The sequence below is a fragment of the Pongo abelii genome, chromosome 3 (genome assembly GCF_028885655.2).
Source record: "Pongo abelii isolate AG06213 chromosome 3, NHGRI_mPonAbe1-v2.0_pri, whole genome shotgun sequence".
Lineage (NCBI taxonomy): Eukaryota > Metazoa > Chordata > Mammalia > Primates > Hominidae > Pongo > Pongo abelii.
Genome location: NC_071988.2, coordinates 123999660 through 124017131, shown reverse-complemented (window position 1 = coordinate 124017131; position 17472 = coordinate 123999660). Strand labels below are relative to the sequence as shown.

The 17472-nt window shown below is 38.0% G+C and overlaps 1 protein-coding gene across 1 annotated transcript in view; it reads left to right on the top strand.

The window, feature by feature from the left end:
• Window positions 1-17472, top strand: part of SLC39A8 (solute carrier family 39 member 8) — a 239858-nt gene that overhangs the window by 52861 nt on the left and 169525 nt on the right.

Below are 17472 nucleotides of genomic sequence, written 5' to 3'. Positions count from 1 at the left end.
TGTACTTATTCTCCCTTCTTGCTTAGAGTTATCCATTTTTGGAGAAGCAAAATAATCTTGAGTAGGTCATCTGTTCTCTTAGTATGTCTAACCTGATAGAATTTTGAAACTTTCTGGTGATTCTGTTTTGCCATTTAATATGCAGCAGGGCAGTAGTTGATGCTCATGAGGAAAAGAAAAAAAGATGAACTCTTTGATGAATATAAGGTCTTCTACTATCTATACTATACATACAAATTTGAGGCAGAACCCATGACATTCACCTGGAGAACTTGGCGATACTAAGCCAAAATTAAATGAAACATTTCTTGCCACATTCCTACATATTTGCTTTAATTTTAATTGAAATGACCCAGTAACATTTGCAATAAGGTAGCTAGCTGCTAGTAAACTATGCCATGCATATGAAAACCTTTAAAATTTTATTACCAGTTCATATAAAATAGAGAAATGCTAATTCACTGGATTAAATTGCCAATTATTTTTAAAGTGTAAACAGGCCAGGCGCGGTGGCTCACACCTGTAATCCCAGCACTTTGGGAGACCAAGGCGGGTGGATCACAAGGTCAGGAGTTCAAAACCAGCCTGGCCAAGATGGCGAAACCCCGTCTCTACTAAAAATACAAAAATTAGCCCGGCGCGGTGGCAGATGCCTGTAATCCCAGCTACTTGGGAGGCTGAAGCAGGAGAATTACTTGAACCTGCGTGGTGGAGGTTGCAGTGAGCTGAGATTACACCACTACACTCCAGCCTGGGCAGTAGAGTGAGATTTCATCTAAAAAAAAAAAGTGTAAACAATCTGAATTGAGGCATTCTTAAAAATGTTACATCAAGAAAAACTTAACACGAGACGCATGTTTGATACATTTTGAATTGTGAATGACAAAAATTCTTGTAAGCCATGTGCTTATTGCTTGCTTGAAAGAACAGTTGAAAGTAGATTGATCAAGGGTAGTTTTTTTTTTTTTTTAATGACAGGGTCTCACTCTGTCACCCAGGCTGGAGCGCAGTGGCGCAATCTCAACTCACTGCAACCTCCACCTTCTGGGCTCCAGTGATCCTCCCACCTCAGCCTCTTGAGTAGCTGGGACCACAGGCGCATGGCCCCATGCCTGGCTAATTTTTGTATTTTTTTGTAGATATGGGGTTTTACCATGTTGCCCAGGCTGGACTCGAACTCCTTAGCTCAAGTGATCTGCTCACCTCAGCCTCCCAAGTATACTTTTTGCTTTAGTTATTATTGAATGTTTAGTACCCGCCGTAAGGCCTAGCATATAGTAAGCTCAATGATGTTGATTGAATGAACAAATAATTCCTAGCTCTTCTTCACATTAATTTATGAAATGGTGTTTAAACTTAACAGTGGATATAACCTTTACAATAAGCAAATGTGTTTTTGCTGGTCAAAGTGTGGTTCAGGCGTCAGCAGCATTGGCATCACCAAGGAGCTTGTGAGATTTACTGAATCTCAGGCTCTACCCCAGAAGTACTGAATCAGAATCTGCATTTTAATAAGATCCCCAGGTGATTCATATGCATGTTAGAGTCTCAGAAGCATGGCTTTAAAGGATATAAGCTGCCATTATTATTTCCATTTTCCATGTAGCTATAGAATTTATTGTCCCATAGATTTCTGTTTTCCTAAATAAAATTATTCTGTGACCAGACTTCTCACTACTTTCTGACTGAGTCTATGCAAAATAAATTTTTCACATCTTTGTTTCCTTCTTTCTTTTCTAAGGTTGCTCAGGCTTAGAAACTGTGTGAATTCCTACTCCTGAGCTGTGAATCAGGGGGCTTTTTTTTTTGGAGACGGAGTTTTTGCTCTTGTTGCACAAGCTGGAGTGCAATGGTATGGTCTCAGCTCACTGCAACCTCCACCTCCTGGGTTCAAACAACTCTCCTGTCTCAGCCTCCTGAGTAGCTGGGATTACAGGTGCCTGCCACCACACCCGGCTAATTTTTTGTGTTTTAAATAGAGACGGGGTTTCATCATGTTGGCCAGGCTGGACTTGAACTCCTGACCTTAGGTGATCCACCCGCTTTGGCCTCCCAAACGGCGTGGTGGCTCACGCCTGTAAACAGAGGGCCTTTTATAAGGGAAACTTCCTTCTAGGGCTCCTTGATTAAAAACTTTTTAAATGATTGAACCAGTGGTTGGCTATGAAGACATTGCTGCTTATACAGTTTTCTTCTTTAAAAGTGTGTTTGTTGCGGTGCAGACTCAGCACTTAAGGGAATACTTCCTGCCACAAAATATTTGTAACTGCTCCTGAAAGAGAAAGCAATTATCACAGGTCAGTTAGGTCTTAAAACAAAACAAAAACAAACGTTTTACTGAGATCACCCATGTGTAAATTTATGAAGGGGTTGGATCACTCGTTAATTTTATTTTTATCTGCTTTTCACTTAATTGTTATTAACTCAACAGCATATATTTTATTAGAAAGAACATTTTGGCTATTTTTTAACTTGCCGAAAGTTATTAAGATTTGTAGTACAGAAAAGCACTTACTGTGGTTGTTAATTATTCTACTCATCATAATGACATGCCTACCTAAAGTAGGTATCTTCAAAGTCGGCTCTTGCATCCAAAGCACTGGGCTTGTGCAGCGTGTGTACCAGCTGCGGGGGAACTGCAAGTATGCCTGGGATCAGACGATTCTTTGCATGAGGAGAGGTCCGTATATAGGTCTTGAGGCTAATGGCAAGAGAAAGAAAATGCATTTGGAAAAAATAAACTGCCACCACATGTGCAAGCCTCCATCTTGATACTTTTCACTCTTTGTAGAAATTGTTTGCTAGAAGGTCGTAAAAAGTTGTAGAAAAAGCCTGGGAGTTTGGACTCAGACAGATTCAGGTTCTGTGACATCATGAGTACTCTCAGAACGCCATTCTTTTTTTTTTTTTAATAGTAATAGTTTTGAGCCTTGGTATATTTATTATCTTGTGGTTATTATTTTGTGGTATATTTATTTACTGGTTTATTATTTTCTTTTCTTATGAAAATATAACTAGTGAGGACAAGTGACTTTTTGGTCTATATGCCTGTGTCTAGCATACTGCCTTGCATGTAATAAGTGCTCCCTGTAGATGACTGCATAAATGAAATGGTGTTTAGGTGTGTACTAATAGTTCAGGCACTACATGTTAATTCATTCTTATGGTATCCTTGTAATGTAACAATAATTAACACTTGCTGTTACAGACAATGTTCTAGATTCTCAGTGCTTTACATTTATTAACTCATCTGATGGTTTTAACAACCATTTGATGCTTGAAAGTAGGTGTTAGTGTTATAATTTTCATTTGCTGATGAGGAAACTGAGGAACAAAAAGGTGAAGTAAGTTGCCCAAGTTAACACCCATAGACAATTAAGCTAGATTTTGAACCAGGTGGTTTGGCTTCAATATCCATGTCCTTAACCACCCATATAGAGTGGTTCATCAGTGTTCCCTTTTGTGGGTAAGGAAGTCAAGGTTTAAATAGATTCTCCATAATCACACTTTTGAAAGTTGGCAAAGCAGGGAACTGGGCCTGGGATACCCATGTACAGGCTAGAGTTCTTTCCATGATATCACAGTTCTAGACATTTCATTATGATCCTGGAGACACAGATTTCCAAGGAAAGCCAATGTGTGTCTCCATTGCCAAAAAGGTCAAGAACATTCATCATGAGAGGTATGGTAAAAACAAAATAAAACTTCCCTATACTTCAGCAAGGACCTTTTACATATAAGCCAGTAATATTCTTTGTGGTTCCGGTCAACACGTCTTAAAAAAAAATGTGTAAAGATGTTAGGGAAAGTGTAACAATTACATGGAAAAGGGACAGCAGAGCTGCTGTGTAAGGGCATATTAGCAAATGAGTGAGCTTCAACTTAGGAAGACAAGGACTGACAATAAATTTGAACTTGCCTGACATCTAAGAATGACAAAGTATATTACTGGCTTTTAAAGTAACCCCAAAGAACCAATGAAGCTTAAAATATTTAAGTTTTTAGAGTTTAGGATAAATACAAAGTTTTAGAGGTTGGATTGTAAGCAAATGGAAGTTCCTAGAGCAGTTGGAATGAATTTATGAATGTGTTTTTAAGGTTTTAGATAAGTAAATGGAAACATCACTAATGTGTCATTGCAGAAAATTTGGCTTTATTGTTTGTTTCTTAATTCTTTTAAAAAAATTATTATGTTTTTTATAGAGATGGGGGTCTCACTATATTGCCCAGGCTGGTCTTGAACTTCTGAGCTCAAGGGATCCTCCCACCTTGGCCTCCTGAAGAGCTGGAATTACAAGCCTGAGCCACCATGCCTGGCCTATTGTTTGTTTCTTGTCCTTGAGATAGACATCTAAGAACTTGGTGTCTGGAAGCAAAGGGTCTGAGTTTGAATCTTAGCTCTGCCCCTTACTTGTTATGTGACCTTGAGCAAAGTTTTTAACTTCTTGGTTCCTCAGTTTCTTCATCTGTACAATGGGATACTGATGATGCTCACTTCATAGGTTTAGAGAGAATTCATTGAGTTAATTTTAAATGAAATTTAATTACATTTTAAGCGTATGAAAATGCTTAAAACAGAGACCAGCATATTGCCAGGGCTCAATAAAGGTTGGCTGTTATAATTAGCTATTGTGAACACACAGGATGGATGGCATGAACTGCCTGCCCTTTGTCCAAGTTAGTAGTTCTCTGTTTTAGGAAAATAATGCAGAGGTATTTCAGTGAAAGAACAGGGAAATATTGTTCTCCATATCATGGGCACTTCAGTGTGGAATCCTCTAGTGATAGTGTTCGAGTTATCTGTGTGGGGTAAACTGCGTTGTTATAACTGTTTCCAATTGTTTGCATTTTCTAAGAGAAAACTGGAAAATGTTGCATCTGGCAAAGATAGTGAGAGCTCTCTTATTAAACCTGCGTCGGCTGTGCTGCTTCAAGTGATTATATATAAGGCACATGGGAAGGAAGCTGAATGAAGAAAATGACTAGATAAATACCTAGTAAATGGTTCAAAGGCTGGGCAGAGAAATAAACTGTGAATGAGGAGTTACCTTGCTCCTGATTGGGTCAGTTAGAAAAAAACAAACATGTAGACTATTAATATCAGGAAATCGATTCTCTTGCATGTAGCAGTGGTCTAGATTTTACTGGAACAATTGCTTAGAAAGTAGAAAACATTTCATATAAAATAAACTCCAGAGTGTGCTTCAGACAACAAAGAGAACAAGAATGCCTGACCTCTGTTACAGAGGCTGCAACTCCAAAATAACTTCAAAAGCACTGTAAGTTTAATGAGGAAAACATCCAATTTTGTTGCTAAAACAAAAAAATTGGATGATTGTGCTTAGATCTTTTCTTTTCTAAATGGCTGAAGAATTCTGTTACTTACATATATTATGAATTGATCAAAAAAGCTGTGAAAAATTGGACAAACTCATACTGTCATGTATTTGTACTGTAAATAGGCTCAATTCTTTCAAAAATCCATTGATACTGTGTAACAAAAATTATAAAAAAGCTTCATATGTGTTCACTGAATTGTATTACTAGACATTTGTTTTAATCAAACAATTTTTTTTCTCTCTCAACGAAGACTCCCTCCTTGACCAAACTTTAGTTATGCTTTTGAGTCCTCTTCTCAACTAGCTCTGACCTTGGCTTCCTGTGTGCCTGTCCTGTTCTTGCATAGCCCAGTTCAGTAAAAATCTGTGCCCTCCCCCTGTCCCACTGATATTGGGTCACCCTTGATATATGACCAAGTTCATCCCCTACCTTTGATTTATAAGTCCTTGGCCCACCTTTAGCAAGAATCCTGTTAGATCAGTTTAGCAAGAATCCTCCTACCTTGATGTCTCCTCTTAATAATTTTCCATCCACTGATCCCCTCACTCTGTTCCTTGGTTATAAATAGTCTTGAATAAAGTCTTCCTTACTGTCTTAATGAGTGCCAGAATAATTACACACACACACACACACACACACACACACACACACACACACACGATTATATAATTCTCTTTCTCTGATATATATACATATATTGGAGAGAGAACTAAAAGTGCAGTCTAAATATTTATTAGTAGGAGATTGACTAAATGAATTAAAAATTATAATCTTTGAAATATGCTGGCATTAATAGTCATCGACAATAGTATGCTGGCATTAATAGTCATCAACATTCATAGAATGCCATTCTCCATACTGTACTAAGTGCTTTACGTGCTGGGCCTGGGAAGAAACTGAAAGCTACCATGAACCTAAAGCAGCAGGGCTCTCCATCTCATGTCATGCTTCATTCTTCTCTTCAGCAGTGGCTTCCTCTGCTCCTCAGATCTCATGGCAGATAACATGGCAGCTGCAAATTTTTATTGAGGAGTAGACTCTTCTCCTTTTCTCTCCAGAAGGAAGCAGTATTGAAGGTGTAAGAGCCAAGGTAAAACTCTTCCTTTGCTCTCTGAAGGTTTGCTGAACAATCGACTGACGAAAGGCAGATTAATAGGAGAAATGGCATCCAAATTTATTAGTGTGCACAGAAGAAAAACCACAGAGTGATTACCCAGTATCCCAATATGTAACTGGGGAAGGGAAATGGAAAAGTGTGGATGATTTTCGGAGGGTAGTAACTGATTTTCAGGGGACTTCAATGGGCTTAGAGAACATATAATGGCCTGGGACAAAATCTATTGGGCCTGAAGAGCCTACGATGGTTTGTGACAAAAGTCTGTCCAGGTTTGTTGACAGACTTCAGCTTTTCTTCCTGTGATATTAGTTCAGTTAATAAAAATTCAAAGAAGAAAACAGTGGTCATTGTTTCCTTTATTGCCAGGTCTAGACTTCAGGCAGATAAGGGATCTTCAGAGAACAACTTCACCTTGTGCTTTGAGAGAGACAGGATTGAGCGAAAGGAGGTAGGGGGAAGGTCAAAGAAACCTTAAGGCTGCTTCTTCAGTTCAGCACATCAAAGTGCCATGTTTTTGTTTCTGAACCCCAACAGAGGAAACAATTCCATCCTTCTTCCTATTCCTGTGGCATGTTCCTCCTCATAGGAGGAGGACTGGTTTATGTTACTGGTGACATCAAGCAATACACGAGGTTTGCTAAGCAGTGGTGAGGTCATGGCTTCAGATTGTGGGTGGCACAGTCCCATGTCTCTCTTGTCTTTTGTTAATTCATGGACCTGTGTTGTCACTTGTCATTTTTCTCCTGGTACTAACTAGACCAGACCAAAGATGGTCTCTGGCAAGCTCAGTTTAGTTTCTACGCCCAATAATAGGTTACTAGATCAATTGGAACCTGCCCTGTGGGCCCAGAGAAAATTATTTCATAAGAAGAATTCATTTCAGGCGAGGTCTTCGTTTTAGGACAGACCTCAGTCCAAAGTTCAGCCCAAAGTTGTGTGCCCCAACAGGAATTAACAAAGCTCTTAGTTTGGGGATTATTTGATTTTGCCTGACCCGTATTGCTTGGTCTGTACTTTGCTCTGTAAACAGAACAAAGGCACTCATCCTGTCTCAGGTGTTAGAATACTACAAAGGGAAGAAGGCAGTAGTGTGCTAGCAAATTGGCTGTCTGGGTGGAAAAAGACTGGATTTGTAACAGTTGCTGATTTTTCTAATGTAGGTACTTTCACCATGGTCTATTTCCAACTCCCAATGGTTTGACAACTGCTTATGGATAAAGTTCCTCAGTTCTGACCATCAGCTCTCTGAGTGTGCCAGCAAAGTTGCAAAGCGAGTCATTAAGCTTCGTCCACCACAGTGAGAACAACTGTTCCTCAATCCATTTCCCAACCCCTGGGGAAATTTCTGAGTGGCCCACCTTGTCTGTTAGGCTTCTTTCCCTAGTCTTATCAGGTATGACCAGGGGACCATGACTATATCGTGGAAGCATGGTTGTTGGGAGTCTGCGATAATAGATCGGGGCAAATTTAGGAGTTAATGTGTGCTGGAATAACATCCCAGTCATAGGTTGGGTCTCTCCAAAGCGGAGCCTGAGACAAAGACTTATGTACAGGAAGTTTACTTAGAAATATGATTCTGGAAAGCAGAAGTGCAGAACCAAGAGGAAAGGAAAGACAAAATAAAGATGCATTATTAACTTCTACAAATCTGACCCCTCTGTCAATGTGAGTTACTAAAAGAATAATCTCCTCAAATAATACATAGTAAGAAATGAGCTGGGAGTTGCCAGTCTTCACTGGAGCTTGAGAACAAATCCAATGCAGATGAAGGTAGACCTAAGAGAGGTGCACAAACCAATCCTGGTGACATCACTTGAATCTCTGGATTGGGATATGCTGTATGTACCATTCCCCCTTCTCCAATTTTGTCATGTGAACCAGTTCATTTCTTTGTTGTTTATGCCAGTTTGAATCATGTTTTCTGTCATTTGCAACCAAAGAGTTCCAACTGCTATACTTCCACAATTAAAAGCTCACATTGTATTCTGGTTGTTAGTGTCTTCTCCAATAGATTGCCACCTCCTTGAGTTAAGGGCCTATGCATCTTATTTAACTTGTATCTCCAGCATCTAACAGAGCACCTGCCATGTAGTAGAAGCTCAATGCATGTTGGATCGAAGGAATATGTTACATTAATTTGACATCTGTAATACTGATCATTTCTAGTCTCATCAATGCTTTCTTAAAGAATGTAAGTGGGTTAAACTTTTTTTGTGCAGGGAAGAAAAGAAGATACAAATTTGCAAGAAAATGTGATAAAATGCATTTACTCAGGGGAAAAAAAAGAGGCTGGTTATGTGAAAGAGTTAACATTGCAAACATAATAAATCTCCTTAGACCATTTTTTTCCTTGTTGACTATAATACAACTAAAATGTTAACAAAGGTATAGTTATAATTCACTCATTTACTGTACCTAATATATAATGAAATTTTTTTCTGATTTTTTTTATTCCTAAGGGAAGAATCTCTATATAAAACGAAGACCTAGCAAGGAGAAAAACATCATGATGTTGATAATCTTGTTTAGCCTAAAAGAGTTACCATGAACAATTATGAGCTTATTGATTAGAAACTCACAAAATAAAAGCTTATTTATAACCTACTACATACTTTTATATTAAGACTACACTACTTCTTCCCTTAATTGAAATCCTTTCAGAGTAAGAATCTATAAAGTGGAAAGTTAAGAAAGTCGATAATTTAATCTAACTATCCATCATTCTATCTGCATTTTTTGCACATAGTTTGCTGAATGAGCACTTAAAGCAAGCTTAGCATAATATCTTTAAACTATATATAATCTTCCAAATTGAGTTGTGAAAGCCATTATCTGGGATTCTTACCATATAACTTTACTATTGGTAAGAAGCTCATGGAAGTTGCAAGTGCTATTCAAATATATTTCTCTAGAACTCAACATTTAGAAAAACAGAATGCAGATTTAAAAACAATAATATTATCATTAATAATACAAATGTTAAAATCTTAATATTTGGGGGTCTACAGTAAGTTTTAAGCAAGCTACAAACTCTATTTCCCTTCAGAACCCCAATTCCTGATATTCTCACTAAGCCAAACATTAGCAGCTAATAGATTTCAATCCCTAAGTAACTCCCTGCCTTAGACTAATGGCAAGATTTCCAAAAAAATTTTTTTGTAGTCAAAATTCCAGATTCTGAATCAATAGAAAAGAAAAAAAATTTCATCCTCCTTGCTTTTTAGTAGGATCCAGAAATCAGATACAAATTAAGTGTGATAGAGCAGTTCATGCTTCTTTCTTACCAGATAAGGGACTGACATGTCAACACTGGCTTCCTCCAGGCTTGACAATGCCTGGGTTTCTCTGGGTGTATATGTGGCTGTATCTGTGTGTGTGTACAGACTATTCTGAAGGCTGAGCAGATGATTTGCAGATGTATTCCAGACATGCACAAGGTTGGAATGCATCAATCATGACTCTGCATTTCTATAATGTTTGTCTTTATTTGTAAATGTTCACTCTATATTTTCCTCTTCCATGAACCTTTCTGAAATAAAGTTTTTCTTGATTAATTTCCTTTAGAATCATTTATGTTAATTAGGGAAATTATTAAAATCTGAAAAAGCCCTAATGCTATGATTTTGTAATGTGAATTTGAGGTTAGAACATTTTAAATTAATGAATCTCTGGTAAAAATGAAATATTTGACCTCCTCTGTAATTAATAAAATTTCGTTGCAGGATTAGATAGGTATGTGGTCAGATAGAGAAAAGACAACTTTAAAATCTAACATCTCTTGATTTATTAAGAACCCTTCCTTATTTTTTTTCTTCCTCCCTCCCTTCGACCCTTCCTTCCTTTCTGTCTCCTACCCTTCCTTTCCTTCCTCTCCACTTTCATCTCCCCCTCCCTCCTTACCCTCTTTGTCTGTGTCTTTTTTCTTTTTTTAAAAAGATGATCTCAGTTTGGAATAAACATTCTTGCGAAATTGGCCAGGAATTTTGCCAAGCTTAGTGTGTACACGTCAGCTGTTTTCTGGAAAATAATTGCACCATGTGACAATGTCTATTATTTTAATTGGTACTGAGGAATGCCTCCAAGATATTTCATCAGGTCAGTATTTCTTACACAGGCAATGGCTTTTTATTTCCTGATGTGCTGATTAAGCAGATAAATGACAGTTTGACATGCTGTATAGGTGAACAAAATAATTGCTATAATTAATAAGCCAGAACTCAAAGAAGTAGTAAACCATTCTCCCTGTATACAAAAGGCTTTAGGACCTGCAGCCTGAGGAAGTTGAAGTATTCAAATTACCCAAAGGAAATGTTAACCCAACTCTACAAGCATGGGAAGACCACTCTCTGGGAAGGCCCTGACATATCTGGGGAGCTCAAAGTGCTTTGTCATACAGTCTCTAAGCTTTAGCTAGTCATCTGGGGTCTGTTGCATTTCCAGAATACTTGCATATATTTGCATACTAAATTCAAGAAGTATTAATTTCAAGATCTGAAAAAAAGAGTCACTTTGTAAAACTGTATGGAGAATACATGTTCAGAAATTCGTGAATCTGAAAACAAAAATACGTTTAATAGTGACAGAGGTGGTGGGGTGGGGAACAGAAGGATTATTTCCTCTTTCCACAGCTGTTCCCCAACATTACTGCAGGGTGAACTAAAGATTAGAACAAGAAGTGTTCCTCTGAAAAGGAAAATATTTAATAATTATTATGCTGTGTCACTCTGTAACAATGGGATTTGGGGATTAACAAAATACACATTTGTATACTGTTTTTGTCTGTCATCTGTGTGAGTAAAGGTGGTTAGTCAGTTTTATTGTGAGACTTTGTGGAGACTGGGAGGCCACACCACTATGGGTAGACATCATCTCTGGCCAAGGGAGTGCTAATCCCTGAGGTCAGCCACTCTGAGAAGAGGAGATTCTCAGCTGGGAACTGGACTAACATTGGTTGGAAGAAGAAATTCCCCTCTTTGAACTGGACTAACATTGGTGGGAAAAAGAAATTTCCCTGTTCTTCTGGGTCTTAATCTCTTAGTCTAAAAAATTCAGAGATACTGTGTTTGTACTTAGGAGAGGTGGTGTGTTAGGCCATTTTTGTGTTGCTATAAATATCCGAGACTGGGTAATTTATAAAGAAAAGAGGTTTAATTGGCTCATGGTTCTGCAGGCTGTACAAGCATGGCGCCAGCATCTTGGCTGGGCTTCTCAGGGGCCTCAGGGAGCTTTGCGAGCACATCACATGGCAAGAGTGGGAGCAAGGTGCGGGGAGGTGCCCTACACTTTTAAATAACCAGATCTCATAAGAACTTACTCATTATCACAAAGACGACACCAAGACATGATGGCTCTGCCCCCATGACCTGAGCACCTCCCAGCAGGCCCCACCTCCAACCTTGGTGATTACATTTCAACATGAGATTCGGGGACGACAAATATCCAAATCATATCTGGTGAGTTCTACGATAGTGCTTGTCACTTACTTGGATCCTAGAGCCTTGATTCAGCCAGGCTTCAAGGAGTGCACATCATAATGTGTGAGCTATATTATCTATGTAAAGAATGACATTGCTCAGTTTACACTCAGTATTTTTAAATGTCACATTTCCCTACTATTTGTCTGGTTCATCCCTCCATTCTTTAGTATGGACAAGAAGTTCAACATATATATATGTTTAAAAGACAGGGTCTTGATCTGTCACCCAGGCTGAAATGCAGTGGCACAATCACTGCTCATTGCAGCCTTGACCTCCTGGACTCAAGCGATACTCCCACCTCAGCTTCCCGAGCAGCTGGGACCACAGTTGTGTGTCACCACTCCTGGCTAATTTTCTTGTATTTCTTGTAGAGACGAGGTTTCACCATGTTTCCCAGGCTGGTCTCAAACTCTTGAGCTCAAGCAATCCACATGCCTCAGCCTCCCAGAGGGCTGGGATTACAGGCGTGAGCCACCGCCCCCAGCAGAAATGCAATATTAATATAATAAATTGTCAGGGGACACCCTCTTCCCTTTGGATTGCATGAGAAACCTAGGCCTCACTCACCCAGAAAAATGGGGGGAAGCTCCTATGCAGTCTGTATTGTTGCTATCAGTTTTTATTGCCCAAGATGGTCCCGCAGTCCAGGCAAAGAGAGGAGGTATTGTCTGTGATTTCCTCTCTTGTGCTAAACCCAGTCACAGAGATTTCTGCTGAGGCTCCCAGGCCCACCACCAGGGCCCAGGCTCCCATGATGCCTTCTATATATGATGTTCTGCCATATCTAGGGGCCTATATTTGGGTCTTTTCTTTCCAGCTTTGTTGAGTTATAATTGACAAATAAAAATCATATAGACTTAGGGTATACAATATAATGTTTTAATACACTTATATATTGTGAAATGGTTACCACAATCAAGATAATTAATGTATTCATCACCCCACATAGTGACCATTTTGTGTGTGTGTTTGTGTGTGTGTGTGTGGTGAGAACACTTAAGATCTCCTCTTTTGGCAAATTTCAAGTATATAGTACATTAAACATAGTCACCATGCTGTGCATTAGATTTTCAGAACTTATTCATCCTACATATCTGAAACCTTGTACCCTTTGGCCAACATCTTCCCCTTTCACCTATCCCCCGGCCCCCGGCAACCACCTCTCTATTCTCTACTTTCATGAAATCAACTTGTTTATATTCCACATATGAGTATGATCATGTAGCATTTGTCTTTATGTGTCCGGCTTATTTCACTTAGCATAATGTTTGCCAGGTTCATCCTTGTTATTGCAAAAGGCAGAGTTTCCCTTATTTTTAATGGCTGTATAGTATTCCATTGTGTATAATACCACATTTTCTTTATCCATTTATGGGCACTTAGGTTGATTCTATATCTTAGCTATTGTGACTAATGTTGCAATGAACATATGTGTGCAGATATCTCCTTGAGATACTGATTTCATTTCCAGTGGATATATACCCAGAAGTGCGATTACTGGATCATATGGTAGTCCTATTTTTAGTTTTTTGAGGAAACTCCATACTGTTTTTCATAATAGCTGTACCATTTTACATTCCTATCAATGGTGTGCAAAAGTTCCATTTTTTCTAAATCCACCAAAATTTGTTATCTTTAGACTTTTCAATAATAGTCTTTTTTTTTTTCGCGACAGAGTCTCTCTCTGTCAACCAGGCTGGAGTGCAATGGCGTGATCTCAGCTCACTGCAACCTCTGCCTCCCAGGTTCAAGCAATTCTCCTGCCTCAGCCTCCCAAGTAGCTGGGATTACAGGCACCCACCACCATGTCCAGCTAATTTTTGTAGTTTTAGTAGAGATGGGGTTTCACCATGTTGGCCAGGATGGTCTTGATCTCCTGAAGTTGTGATCTACCTGCCTCAGCCTCCCAAGTGCTGGGATTATAGGCATGAGCCACTGCGCCCAGCCTATAATGGCCATTCTAGCAGTTGTGAGGTGTTATCTCATTATGCATTTGGTTTATATTCCTTTGATGATTAGTAATGCTGAGCATTTTTTTCATATACCTGTTGGCCATTTATACTTCTTTGAGAACTGTTTATTCAAGTCCTTTGCCCATTTTCATATTGGGGTTTTTTGTTTTTACTGTTGAGTTGTTTGAGTTTCTTACATATTTTGGATATTAAGCTCTTATCAGATGTATGATTTTCATTAATTTTCTCCCATTCCATACATTGTCTCTTCACTTTGTTGTTTCTTTTGCTGTGCAGGGCTTTTTAATTTAATCCAACCCCACTTGTCTATTTATGCTTTTGTTGCCCATGCTTTTTTTTTTTTTTTTTGATGGAGTTTTTGCTCCTTGTTGCCCAGGCTAGAGTGCAATGGCATGGTCTTGGCTCACTGCAACCTCTGCCTCTCGGGTTCAAGCAATTCTTCTGCCTCAGCCTCCCAAGTAGCTGGGATTACAGACACCCATCACCACACCTGGCTAATTTTTGTATTTTTAGTAGAGACGGGTTTCACCATGTTGGCCAGGCTGGTCTCAAACTCCTGACCTCAGGTGATCCACCCACCTGGGCCTCCCAAAGTGCTGGGATTACAGGCATGAGCCACCATGCCCGGCCTTTGTTGACCATGCTTTTGAGGTCATATCATTAAAAAAAAAAAAATCATTGCCCAGAGCAATGTCAAGAAACTTTCCCCTGTTTTCTTCTAGTAGTTTTATAGCTTCAGATCTTTAATCCATTTTGAGTTGATTTTTGTACATAGTGTGAGACAAGGGTACAATTTTATTTTTCTGCATGTAGATATCCAGTTTTCCTGACATCATTTATTAAAGAGACTATCCTTTCACAAACCTGTGTTTGGCACCTTTGTAGTTGACCATAAATGCATGGATTTATTTCTGTACTCTTTATTTTGTTCCATTGGTTTATATGTCTGTTTTTATGCTAGTACCATACCATTTTGATTACTGAAGATTTACAATATATTTTGAAATCAGGAAATATGATGCCTCCAGCTTTGTTCTTGCTCAAGATTGTGTGGCTATTTAGGTTTTCTTGTGATTTCATATGAATTTTAGAATTGATTTTTCTATTTATGTAAAAATGCCCTTGGCATTTTGATAGGGATTGCATTGAATCTGTAGATTGCTTTTGCTAGTGTGGACATTTTAACAATATTGATATTAACATGGGATATCTTTCTTTTTTTTGTTTCTTCTTGAATTTCTTTCATCAGTGATTTATAATGTGCAGATCTTTCACCTCTTTGGATACATTTCTTTCCAAGTATTTTTATTCTTTTTGTTGATTTTGTAAATGGGATTTTTTTTAACTTCTTTTTTTGATAGTTCATTGTTAGGGTATAAAAATGCAACTGACTTTTGTATATTGCCTTTGTATTCTGAAACTTTCCTGAATTTGTTTATTAGTTTAATATTTTTTTGGTGGCATTTTAGGGCTTTTTCCATATAAGATCATATCATTTGCAAACACACAATTTAACATCTATGTTTGTAATTTGGATGCTTTTTATTTTTATTTTTGACCCATTGCTTTAGCTCTGATTTCCAGTACTACGTTAAATGTAAGTAGTGATAGTGGGCACCCTTACTCTGTTCTTAATCTCTGCGGAAAAGCTTTCAGCTTTCATCATTGAGTGTAATGTTATTTGCAGGTTTGACATTTACAGTCTTCATTGTGTTGAGGTACTTTCTTTCTCTGCCTAATTTGTTGATAGTTTTTATGATGAAACGATGTTGTGTTTTGTCAAATACTTTTTCTGCATTTATTGAGATGATTACATGATTATATGATTTTTATCCTTCATTCTGTTAATGTGGTGTATTACACTGATTGATTTACATATGTTGAATCATCTTTGCATGCCAGGGATAAATCCCACTTGATTGTGGTATGTGATCATTTTAATGTGCTGTTGAATTCAGTTTGCTAGTATTATTTTTGTTGAGGATTTTTGCATCTATATTAATCAGGGATATTGGCCTGTAATTTTTTAAAATAATGTCTTTGTCTGGCTTCGGTACAGGGTAATGTTGGTCTCATAAAGTAATTTTGGAAGTGTTTCCTTCTCTTCAATTTTTAAAAGAGTTTGAGAAGAATTGGCATTAATTCTTCTTTTAAATGCTTGGTAGAATTTACCAGTGAAGCCATCAGGTACTGGGCTTTTCTTTGATGGGACATTTTTTTTTTTTTAATCAGTAATTCAATTTTCTTACTTGGTATTGGTCTGTTCAGAGTTTCTATTTTTTCCTAATTCTGTCTTGGTAAGTTTTATATTAAAAAGAATTTATCCATTTCTTCCAGGTTATCCAATTCAGTGTATAATTTTTCATAGTGGCCTCTTATCACCTTTCGCCTTTCTGTGGTATTAATTGTAATGCCTCCTTTTTCACTTGTAATTTTATTTGAGTATTCTCTTTTTCTCTTGGTTAGTCTAGCTAAAGTTTTGTCAAATTTGTTTAACTTTTCAAAAAACAAACTTTTAGTTTGTTGATCTTTTCTATTGTTCTTCTAGTCTCTATTTCATTTATTTCTGCTCTAATCTTTATTATTTCCTTTCTTCTACTACCTTTGGGTTTGGTTTATTCTTTTTTTTTCTAGTTCCTTGAGGTATAAAGTTAGGTTGTCTATCTGAGAACTTTCCTTTTTCTTAATGTTGGCATTTGTCGCTATAAACTTCTCTCTTAGAACTGCTTTTGCTGCATCTGATAAGTTTTGGCATGTTGTGTTGCCATTTTTGTTTGTCTCAAGTTATTTTTTTAAATTTCTTCTTTGACCCTTTGGTTGTTCAGGAGTGTTGTTCAATTTGGGGGTGAAGTTTTGGTCACCATCTGTATGGGAGCTGGTGGGAACATGCAGCCTGGTCCTCCCTCTTCCTCTTGGAGGACTTGTGAACTTGAGCTCAGCCATTTACCCCTCCACCCATTACGACAGGCCCCTTTTCAAACAATTTAGCCCACTTGCCTCATGTACCTTCCCAAAGTCCCGATTTTCTGCATGTGTGTGAGGAGAGGGTTATTGGTCAGGATCACGTCTACATATTTTTAGTTCCAAAGCACAAAAAGCCTATTTCCTTGCCACCTTCCACCCCCAATGCTATTGCAAAGGTAATCAAATTCTATCAAGACTCAGGGTTTCCAAGATCAAGTTTTTTCTTGTGAGGAATTAGAATCACTCCAGGGAAAGGACATGGTTTAATTTTCTCCCAGTGAGTACTCAAAAATCAAGGGGATAGTTAAATATTTTTACATATTAATCATAAAAACTATCAGGAAACTAGTTCTGATGAAACTAATGTAATTCTGTTTCTATCAAGCAATCTATAGTGATTCCTTTTTATTTAGTTAAGTCTCATTTAAATATGCTAGTTCGGTTGTAGTTTTGCTTGTTGGTGTTAAAGGCAGGGTCTGTGTCCAAAAATGGGCTAGGATATTAAAGGTAAATGGGCATTCCTTTACTTCTTGTCTCAAACCTATCTAGTAGAGGCGGATGTCAGAAGCAAGAGCCCAAAGGAGAAATTAATATGTTAACT